General features: G+C 36.4%; 1 long non-coding RNA gene across 1 annotated transcript; it reads right to left on the bottom strand.

The window, feature by feature from the left end:
- Window positions 1–5,463: 5,463 nt before the first annotated feature.
- Window positions 5,464–7,200, bottom strand: LOC110929550. The gene is made up of 2 exons (XR_002587239.2): window positions 6,487–7,200; window positions 5,464–5,922 (listed from the first exon to the last, which is right to left on the bottom strand). It is a non-coding gene; the product is annotated as an uncharacterized LOC110929550 (long non-coding RNA).
- Window positions 7,201–10,772: the final 3,572 nt, after the last annotated feature.

Genomic DNA, 10,772 nt, shown 5'->3' with positions numbered 1-10,772 from the left:
TACTTACTTCTACAAACTTTTGATCACACAAATTTCGGGCATGATTGGCTACCAACCAACCCATTCCTAATACCACATCGAATCCGGCTAGATTCATTGGTAAGAGGTTAGCAGTAAATTTATGACTAAAAATTTCTATCTTTACTTCCTGAAGGATTTCTCTTATATTGATAGAATTTCCATTTGCCGTCTCCACCAGACAATCTTGGTGAAGTTTAGTTAATGGTTGATTGAGAAGTTTGCAGAAAGAATTATTTATAAAACTTTGGTTTGCACCAGAGTCAGATAATACTTTAGCATAAACATCATTAACTAAAAACGTACCGGTAATCACATCAGGGATCATCTTAGCTTCTTCGGCTGTCAGTACGAATGCTCTGTATTCTTTTTGGGTCCTTCTATTGCCTTTGCTTTGTCGTTTGCTGTTGGACCTAGTTTTGGGCAGTTTGGCTTGATATGGCAAGCTTCGCCGCAGTTGTAGCAAATTCTAATGTTTACTTTCTTCCTACAATCTTCTTCCTTCTGTCCTGGTATTTTGAAGAAGTTGCAGTATATCGAACATTTCCCTGAGTGATTCCTTTTACAAAACTTACAGAAAGATGAAGAAGAAGAATTTGTTCCTTTCCCAAGATAGGAATTACCAAAACGTAGTTCCTTGGTAATCTTTTGAGCTAGATTCTTTTTCTGGTTTTCCTCTTGCATACGCACCAATCCATCTGTCAGAGTGTTAGCCAGTTCCACTGCTTCTTCTATTGTTTGTGTTCTACCTACCTTGACTATATCTCTGATCTCACTAATTAATCCCCAGATATAACGGGAGATTAATACTGGTTCTGGTGAGGCTAGTGTTGGTACTATCCTTGCATATTCAAAGAATATGGTAGTATATTCCCTGCAATCTACCCCAATCATTCTGTGATTTAGGAATTTATTAGCAATCTATTCTTTTTCATGAGGATGACAGAACTTTCTTTCAACTATACTTAAAGTTGTTCCATTCCATATTGTAAACCCTGTCACTTCCTCTGGATTGTAAAATGGTATTCCACCATTCTAATGCTGCATCTTTGAAAAGATTAGAAGCATACATGATCGTATCCTCATCTGCACACTTACTTATTTTTAGGACCGCTTCAGTCTTTTTCATCCAGCGTAAAGCTGAAATGGCTCCTTCTTTACCTGAGAATTCGGTTGGTTTACAGGATAAGAATTCCTTGTAAGAACAACCATGTGAGATGGTTCTTTTTCTTTTTGGAATTGGAGCTTTGATTAGGAGTCCGTGGTCTCCATTAACACTGTGACCTGGTTCGTCATGAGTACGTTTACTACCAGTTATGGTATTATTATTTTCTGCCTTTTTATTAAAAGTGTCGATAATAAATGGTATGACATCTATAATTCGTTGAGCTACTACATGTTCTATAGCACCCTTATCCACTTGGTTTCCATTATTATTATTATGAGATTCCTGATTTACTTCGTTGACATCTATATTGTAAACATTGTCAGGTATTAATATTACAGAATAATTTAAAAAAACAAACACTCAAGCACATTGAATCAAAATCGTCGAGCATTGCGACTTCTACTCTTTTTGTATATATGCATCTATTACAAACTATGACTGAAATTTAAACGTTAGTAATTATGCATCGATACATATATATAGGTCATATATATATTATATATTTTAGAGGATTTATATATATATATATATATATATATATAGGGCTAGGTTAACGTACAAATGCCCTTATCGTACATTACGTACGCTACAATCTCAGCCGTCCGATCATCTTCCCGCATGGAATTCGCATGTTGTTTTTTTGTAACAATTTTGCATGTTGGTTTTTTAACATGCGATTTCATCAAAATTATCACATGCGAAATTGTTACAAAAAAACAACATGCTATTTCATCAAAATTATCACATGCGAAATTGGTACAAAAAACAACATGCGAATTTATCAAAAATTATCACATGCGAAATTGTTATAAAAAACAACATGCTATTTCATCAAAATTATCACATGCGAAATTGGTACAAAAAAAACAACATGCGAATTTATCAAAAATTATCACATGCGAAATTGTTATAAAAAAAACAACATGCGATTTTAAAATGCGGGAAGATGATCTGACGGCTAAGATTGAAGCGTGCGTAATGTATGATAAGCAATATTGTACAGTACTCTATATATATATATATATATATATATATATATATATATATATATATTATCAAATTAAAAGAAAATACACACACATATATATAGTATATTAGGCGGTTGTTTTCGAATATTGCATCTCTCTCTCATCGTATTTCCAGACGAGATTCTCCCCTAATTTGGCGTATCCTGTTTCCTTCCTCAGTTAATTCTTCACCATAGTGGTGAAGTTCTTCTATGTTTTCCTGACACATATGTTACAAAAAGACAACATGCTATTTCATCAAAATTATCACATGCGAAATTGGTACAAAAAACAACATGCGAATTTATCAAAAATTATCACATGTGAAATTGTTATAAAAAACAACATGCTATTTCATCAAAATTATCACATGCGAAATTGGTACAAAAAAACAACATGCGAATTTATAAAAAATTATCACATGCGAAATTGTTATAAAAAAAACAACATGCGATTTTAAAATGCAGGAAGATGATCTGACGGCTGAGATTGAAGCGTGCGTAATGTACGATAAGCAATATTGTACAGTACTCTTTACCTATATATATATATATATATATATATATATATAATCAAATTAAAAGAAAATACACACACATATATATAGTATATTAGGCGGTTGTTTTCGAATATTGCATCTCTCTCTCATCGTATTTCCAGACGAGATTCTCCCCTAATTTGGCGTATCCTGTTTCCTTCCTCAATTAATTCTTCACCATAGTGGTGAAGTTCTTCTATGTTTTCCTGACACATAGGTGCCATTGGGGCTGGTATGGGGTCGTTTAGACTGGTTTGGGTTCTCCGTATGGCATTTAAGGATATAGGTCATTCATTAGATCCTGAAATGCCTAGTCATTGGTCCACCATTGTTATAAAGGATTTGGTGCTGGTAACCTGGGTATTTCGTTTGGGTTGAAAGCTGGGATTGGTAATTGATTTTCTGGGTTTTGTTCAGGGTACATAGGTATGGGTGCTATTGGTTGTTCTGGGTATAGAGTTAGTAATTGTGGTTCTAGAGCTACTATACGGTTAAGATCTAGAATATTTTCTACAGTTTGGAACATGTCTAGATTTGCTAGTCTCCTATCCGGTTCCTCCAGCAAAGGTAAAGTCACTGGAATTTGGGCCGTTTCCTCAGCTATTGTTATTGTTGCTTGTTTTTGGATATTCCTCGTTCTTTTTCTCCTCCCCCTTTTCTCTTTACTAAACCATCCTCTTTTCTTAAGTGGAAAGACTTCCTCAGATTTGGCTCTAAAAACAAAAGGTTCCTCTGAATCTGCTATGTATCCAGATGCTAGATTAGATGGTCCTTCATCCATTGGAGATTGGGACAGGTGACGGTAAGCGTCGGATGTATTCTGATTGCTCATACTGTGAACTCAAAAGTAGTAAAAAATAACATAAAATCAAAATATACATATGAAGATTTATTTATACAGAATAACACAGAAGTTATGTAAATTTCCTAACATAATGGTAAAAATTTAGGTATTAAGAGAACACCTAAATGGCTTAAAGCAGTGGCTCTGATACTACCTTCTGTCGCAACCCTCGATCCCACCCTGGGAGCGGGCGTCGCGAGCACGAGCCGGCGGTCTCGGTGTTTATTAAATTTGCAGTGGAATTAAAACATCAGGATCGTAGTTAGGCAATAAATTCAGAGTTTGCAAAACACCGAACTTTTATATTAACCAAATGGGATAAAAACCCATATTCCATTTATAATATCTTTATAGGGATAAACCCTAACTTTGCTGAAAACATCAACTTCTTTTATTTAAGTTACTTATAGTCACTTTATTTAAGTCTTCAGTGCTCCATAGCTGGCTTTTAATAGCTTCACATCAAGTTACCTGAAACACATTTAAAATATTTTATCAGCAAGAAATACTGGCGAGATCATTTCATTTTATGAAAAATATAATTTTTTTATAACTTTACAGTATTAAGAGCGATTATAATATTTATATCTACCCAAAAACTCATTCAGTATTTGTCATGTTGGCAGTTACAATGACCATGGTCATATTACTATTGGCTAACTCTTTGTCAAATAGTAATGTTTTATTAATAGTGTATACAAAACTATACATACCGGCAACACATATATAATACAAAGACTTAATCACTGTAATTATAACTTGATAAACAATCAGGGTTTTGTAAAGCATTTTATATAAAATGGCTCACAAACTGTGAGAAAAAGGAGACTGACTCACATTGTAAACTTAGGTTTTTTTACAGGCTTCCTGGTAATATATTCTGATAATTTTCTTAGGTTACTATTAAAAAAATATACAATGCACGCATGTTACTATAACCCAATTCAACTTTATCAATACGTCACGAGACAGAACCCCAACTTAGTTTACAAAGCATAGCCTTTATCAGGCAGCGCTTTGGCATCAGTTGTTGGGTTCCAGATCAATCGGACAGAGTATCGAATCAATGATTAGGGGTTAAAACACTTACAACGGGGCAGAGCTTCGTGATTTTAGGGGTACTGGGGCTTTAATTTTCGTTCAGAAGTTATTGAGAGAAAGAAAGTTTGAGCGAGTTGGGATTGTGCAGTGTCTGCTCTATTTATAGGTGATTTCGAAGTCCGTCGCGCCCCGCGACCGCCCCCTCCCCCCTATTCCCTTCGCACCCCGCAAGGGTCCCCTAGCCAGCTTAGGGTTGACCAGTCATCACTTTAGGCTAGTCACGTGGATGACACGTGTCCAAAAGAGTGTCCGGCAAGTATGGCGTCGTCGCGCCCCGCGACTGGTTCCCTTTAAGCCTGTCGCGGCCCGCGACAGGTATATAAAAGTTATTTTTTTCATTTTTTGATTAAAATAACGTTACGTAGGCTTGGTTTTTCGATTACGGAGTGTTTTAGGGCATTTTTGAGGGTTGTTATAATGTAGGATAGTATGCCCGTTCCAGATTTTCATATATTTTCGAGTTGGGTCGGTTACGATCCAAAAAGGAAACCAAACCCGACTGGAACCAATGGGCTGAACTAACACGTTAATAATGTATGATTTAATGTCATCAATTGGGCTATGGCCCATTAGTGACTATCTGAATTAACATGTACGGCTCAATGTTGTAGAAGGCGCTAAGCACTAGTCGGGCGGTGTGGTACCGCCTAGGACTAATCGGATTGGACTTTTTATGTATAATTTACAAAATTATATAAATATTATATTTAAGTTTATATTGTTTATATACAAATTTACAAGTTTGGGGACCATATGTATAGTTGTGAAAGATAGAGGGGGTTAAAAGTTAAAATACCCAAACTTAATTAAAACCTAACCCACCATCTCTTTAATTACACCATCTGTTTCATTACACGGCGCACAAGAAAGAAGCCGCAGCCCCAATTTTGTTTCCAATTTAGTTCCAAACGAGGTAAGAACTCATTCCATTAGATCGATTCAGTCCAATTTTGACCGATTAGGTCCGATTTTTTACTAATTTTCTCTGATTTTGACCGATTTTGACCACTACCGCCTAGTTTGACCGATTTGCCAAAATCCAGGGGCAGACCTCCGATGACCATTTAATCTCCGTCTAGGTGCGATTTCTGCTAACACTGTCTCTGCTTCATTATTTCAAATTCCTTTTGACTTACAACTCCCCAGAATCATTGAATATTCATTTGATTTCTTGGCTGCTTGTTCTGTTCTTCATTATTCATTTGATGGCTGCTCAACGCTCCTTGATGAGGTATATGCTCTTATACTAAATCAATAGACCAGAAACATGTAATCCATAATTAGAGTCTACATGATATAAATACAACAAACTGATATTATTACAAATTGTGTTTTCAACAATTTTTTTCCGTGTCGTTGTATTGTTTAAATTTAGATGGTTCAAAACCAATTGATTGCGAATACTAATGTGTGGGATGAGTTTTTGAAGTTTTCCTGACGAGGACGAGAATGCTAGGGCAAGATGCAAGCACTGCGCGATGTCACAAGATCACAACATTACAAGCATTGAACTATAATTTTTTTTACTTCTTAATGTCACAAGATCACAAGATTACAAGTTTGGGTTACACTTGTTATGAAAATATAACAGTTTTAGTATGAAGATAGGTTATAAAGACTAGTTATTTCACTTTGACATTCTATCAAACAGCTTGTGAGCAAAAATGTGTAACCTTAGATACTAGCCTATTTTAATAGGCATAATCAACCCATCAATTTAATAGCAATTAAAAATTACACATCAATTTCATATCAATCAAACGACAAACAATATCAAATGAATAAATGAGTTGCTAGACAATAAACATACCTTCAAAGTTATGATATCATCCACCCAATTTAAAGTGTGAAATATTGATTATAGATTGAAATTGGATGAATCTGCATACGTACTACTGAAATTGAAGCTTAATTCCACATGTGTCTCCTTGAAATGGACGACCCTATTGATGTTAGAGTAAATTGTTCATAGACTGTGAATAAGGAAATGTCGAGTACGAGTTATGAATGGGAACTGAGAGAACCGAGAACACGTGGAACCGAGACCCGATAAAGTAAGTAGGTATAAGGATCAGGTTCAAATTTTATGTTAAAGCGGGTATCGAGTAGGGTAGTAGTCGGTTCAGGTCGGCTCTTTGATGATGCTCACCCCTAAACCTACCCAACCATTGGAAGTCATAAACCCTGCCACTAATAATGGCTTCGGGTCACTGGTATATAGTGTCGTTATTGCTTTGGTCCAACATCACACTTTCATCACCAACAACCCAAAATTAAACTTGCAACTAAAAACCCAAAATTAAAATGACCCAAGCAGCAGCGGCAAACTGATGATGATGAAAGCATGATGTTGGACCAAAGTGTGTTTACCCGTTTTGGTTTAAGGTGAGGGGTTGTATAATACAATATCTACCGAGCTCGATTCGAATCAGAGGAAAGGTGAGGGGTTGCGGCGCAAGTGGGGGAACCGATAAGAGCACTTTCTTTGCATAAATCAGGGGATAAAGATGGGTTTACGTCCCGATTTGATCCCAAATTTGGTGGAAACGAAGGTTTTAGTGGTGAACAAAAGGGTCCTAATATTAACACATGGCAAAAACTTATTTACACATGGTGTATACGGGCCGTATACAGTTATACGGCCCGTATAGAATGAAAAAAACTAACAAAGTCTGTGTCAGCAGACTTTGTTAGTTTTTTTTACATTCCATACGGGCCGTATAACAGTATACAACCCGTATACACCATGTGTAAATAATTTGTCTGGTCGTATACAATGTATACGAACGATGTATACGGGCAGTATAACCGTATACGGCCCGTATGAAATGAAATTAGATTTTACCCAAAGTATTTAAGGGATTTAAGGTGTCAATCACACGAGACATTTTACAGTCGTTAGCTGGTCAAATCTTTCTAAAAGTAGAAAAAAATAAAACATTAACAAGTAACAAAGATTGAAGAACAAAAAAACGTCTCGTATGACTGTAATAAAAAGGAAGGGTGAGGCATTTGATGAGAGTTGTAAGGAGAAGAGTTTTAATCAATGGTGCTGTCATTACAACCACTTGTTTTCAACGGGGATGTAATGCAATGATTCTTCTAGTGGTCGGGCTTCCAATGCTCACACAGGGTGATAAACAACGCTGATATGAACACAAACCAACTGCTTTGTCTTGAGTCATCGGGAAAACTTTTTCCTCAGGGGAGGGTGAGTAGTATGAGTCTGAGTCCATTGTGGTTCATGAATGTTTCGAATCATCATAGAAGACGTGTCGTGTTCTGCTAGAAGCGTGTCAGGATTTTGTTGGTTTGTTTCCATGTAGGGTTTAGAATGTTTGAAGTATTCTTGGTTCAATACCAACTCTTCTGAAAGACAAGAATACAACGTTCATGTATCACAAGGAATGACCGATCTAAGGCAGATAACCTGATTTAGATACACAAATTCATCACCGGTTTCTACAGCACAAGCACATACACAATTTGTTGGAAGAACCCGACACGTCTTCTGCTAGTTACTCTTTTCTTCGATTTCAACAAATCTTTCAAGGTCTTAAGTGATGGACAGTTGGTTAAAAGATGTAGAAGAGTTTGTGTAGAGATCTTTACGTACAAATTTGCATCATCCTTACGGTTACAAATGCAGTATTAAAAGATATTAGTTGACAGTATGGTTTCTCGACAAATGAAGTATTATCTGTCCTTGCAGCCTCTTCGGTTGGTAAAAGACATAGGATGGTTTCTAATACAAGCTCTTTTAGAGAAGCGTTGGGATTCAAGGGTTTATGAGTAAAGATGTTAGTTTCTTGACAGTATGGTTTCTCGACAAATGAAGTATTATCTGTCCTTGCTGCCTCTTCGGTTGGTAAAAGACATAGGATGGTTTCTAATACAGGATTTTGTTGGTTTGTTTCCAGGTAGGGTTTAGAATGTTTGAAGTATTCTTGGTTCGGTTTCATCTCGGGTGAGTTATGGTTGATTTATAGGAGGAGGTTATGAAACGAATATATGTTTATGCGAATTCCCAACATCCTTAGTTTATTCTCTTTAATCTATTAGAACGATCCTTGTTTTGTCACATACATGCGTTTAATTCCCAACATCCTTGTTTTGTCACGTACATTTCGTAAGAAACTTTTCGCGCAAATTCACCATCGGTTTCTACAACACAAGCACATACACAGGGAGAATGTTCTCGAAATTGAAGGATAAGAAAAAATGGTAGCTGATGGGTAAAAAATTATTGTATCAGACTCTCTCCTCTCCTTTTCTCTCTCTGACAACCCTAGACCCAAACCACTGCAATCCACCACGTTCTGCGAAAAAAAAACATCATCTGTTCATCATTGTTCTTGAAGATGAAGATGAAGATGAAGAAACGAAGGTTTATTCTCTTTAATCTATTAGAACGATCATTGTCTTGAGAACCTGATTCTGATTTAAACAATGCACGAAGATCCTTGCATTAGACACAATTTGACTTGAATTTGTGGATTTCGGTTGGGTTAGAAACTTAACAAGAGAAGCAACTAAAAAAATACAATTGATTACTCGGTCGAATAATGGGTCCGTCGCATGATAGAAGATACATATCGTCCGTTCAAGTTGAGCTTCCTGATGCAATTTTCACAGTGGTACCAATGTCCTACTACTACAATCCTTCCAACGCCTGATTCCGATACGGGCCCACAAGAGTTGAGCAAGAATTGGGTCCGTTGCATGATAGAAGATACATATGGCGAGTTATTTCAGTCTTGCAAGACTGTTTGTTGGGCTTCCCCATGCTCACACAGGGTGAAAAACAACCCTTGATGTTTAAACCGGTTTTACCTCATGAAAAGGAAAGAAAGAAATTATTTTTAGAGAAGCGTTGGGATTATCGGTTTATGACTCAAAGTTAACATTCTGATTCAGATTCAGGAAGCAGATGGTTTTGTACTTGGTTTATTCTCTTTAATCTATTAGAACGATCCTTATGTTGTCACGTACATTTCGTACGATCCTTGTTGGGTCCATTCTTTAGTAGTGTTTGAGAAACTAACAAGGTAAACCTGAATTTTCAAAATTTTAGACACTTACTTGAACCGTTAGTAATGCTAGATGTCATTTTGCCTGAACCACAACCTATTACAGCACTGTATGAACCTGTGTTTTGAAAATAGGCTTTGTTCTTCGTTTATTGGATCATTCTAATAGATTAGAGAGGTTTTTACCATTTTTTACCATATGTATACGATCCGTATACGGTTTATACGGTTGTATACTCTTGGTAAAAAAATATTTTTACCGATCGTATACAATGTATACGATGATTGTATACGGGCCGTATATTGTTATAAGGCTCGTATACTATGGGTAAAAAATGGTTTATTATCTTTAATCTATTAGAACGATCTTTGTCTTGAGAACCTGATTCTGATTTAAACAATGGAATTGTGGATCAACAGAAATACCTGAAAATAACTCGCAATTCTCTTGCACCTGTATACTATGATTGTGGATTTAACTTGCAAAAATTGTGCCCGTCGCATGATAGAAGATACATATCGTCCGTTCAAGTTGAGCTTCCTGATCTGACAATTTGTTGGAAATTGTTGATTTCTGTTGGTTCAGATCTTGGAAGTACTAGCAGAAGAACCCGACACGTCTTCTGTGATGATTCGAAACATTCCGAATAACTAGCAGAAGAACCCGACACGTCTTCTGTGATGATTAGAATGATCCTTGTTGTGTCACATACATGGAAAAACAAGGACCATTCACCTCTTTCAACCAACCAAAACACCAAAACCCATACCGGTGATTGCTTATCCATACTATTCTTCATAGCCATATTCCCACTCACAAGTTGTTGATACATATCGTCCGTTCAAGTTGAGCTTCCTGATACATATCGTTCGTAAGAAACTTTTCGTGCACTGAACCTTCAGTTGTGTACCCTTCAATCTTCTTGAGTATTTTTCTAAATTTATGCTTGCATCCACCACAGTGAATATTAACTTGGTCGAATAATGGCCAATAATCCGGTTACCAGGCCTATCATCTCCGTCTACGTTTGGTTTCCTCAACGAAGAACCATCAACCATTATCTGC

The sequence above is a fragment of the Helianthus annuus genome, chromosome 3 (genome assembly GCF_002127325.2).
Source record: "Helianthus annuus cultivar XRQ/B chromosome 3, HanXRQr2.0-SUNRISE, whole genome shotgun sequence".
In the NCBI taxonomy this organism is placed as follows: domain Eukaryota; kingdom Viridiplantae; phylum Streptophyta; class Magnoliopsida; order Asterales; family Asteraceae; genus Helianthus; species Helianthus annuus.
The sequence above is the reverse complement of the archived record's forward strand: the minus strand, read 5'-3'. Positions and strand labels throughout refer to the sequence as shown.